The sequence below is a fragment of the Lissotriton vulgaris genome, chromosome 5 (genome assembly GCF_964263255.1).
Source record: "Lissotriton vulgaris chromosome 5, aLisVul1.2, whole genome shotgun sequence".
Classification (NCBI taxonomy): domain Eukaryota; kingdom Metazoa; phylum Chordata; class Amphibia; order Caudata; family Salamandridae; genus Lissotriton; species Lissotriton vulgaris.
This window is the reverse complement of record NC_141693.1, coordinates 1,997,130,685-1,997,131,842: the sequence shown is the minus strand read 5'-3', so window position 1 is coordinate 1,997,131,842 and position 1,158 is coordinate 1,997,130,685.

The window sequence follows — 1,158 nt, the reverse complement described above, 5'->3', positions numbered from 1 at the left end:
ATGACAGGATTAAGGGCAATTGCGGATTCAACTGAGACTGGTTCGCCCGATCCCGTCACTCCTTCTTGCCTTTGCTCTGTTTCGCAGGCGTCGGAAAAAGGAACAAATGCAGTGGCTCTCTCAGTTTCCTGGGTCAGAATTCCACCAGACTGCTGCTGATCATAAGGAAGCGGGAGTGGCAGCCGTTTAAGATGGGATACATGGATCCAGTGCTTCTTCTCATCCACCTTTACAGCCGTCCGCGTAGCAAGCAGGACTTGGTGAGGTTTAGACCACCTCGAGGCCAGGCTGGTGCCCCGCTCGTACTTCTTGACCAGTACCCACTGGCCAGGTTCCAATCGATGTCCGGGGCCCTCTGGTGTAGGCTGCAGTACAGATGCTACCTCCTGATGACTAGAACGGAGGTCTTTAGTCAAGGTATACAGGTAATCGATCAACATAGGATATTCAGCATCGGTAAAAGACTGTGGCCTAGGTACCCCCATATGTTAGCTGGTCGCCCAAAGATGACCTCATAGGGGGAGAGGCCAGAGCGTGAATGAGGGGTGACTCTTAATGACATGAGGGCCAAGGGTAGGATATCAGGCCACTTTAAACCAGTACTCTCTTGAATTTTAGCTATCTTAAGCTTCAGTATCCGATTGTACTTTTCCACTAGTCCTGCTGACTGGGGGTGTCGAGCTGCATGGAATTTCTGTCGTATTTGTAGCCCATCACAGATGTGTCTAACAAGGGCCTCATTAAAGTGTCCCCCGTTGTCCGACCAAATCAAACAGGGCAAACCGTATCTAGGGATAAATTCCTTGATAAGAGCCTTTGCTGTAGCCAAGGCAGTATTCTACTTAGTTGGGTAGGCCTCAACCCATTTACTAAAGGCGCAAACCACTACCAAAAAATACTTTAAGTTGTTGACGCGCTCCATATGGATATAATCCATCTAGAGTACTTCAAACGGTAAAGTTGGGGGTGAAAAACTCCCACTCAAAACACTTTCTGCCTTCCCCGGATTGTGTTGCAAACAGACCATACAGTATTGAACCAAACGGACAGACGTCCTTTGTATGTTAGGGTTATTCCATACTGGGTCTAACAAAGCACAGATTCCTTTAGCTCCATCATGGGCTGGACCGTGGGCCATAGTTACAACTGATTGCACCA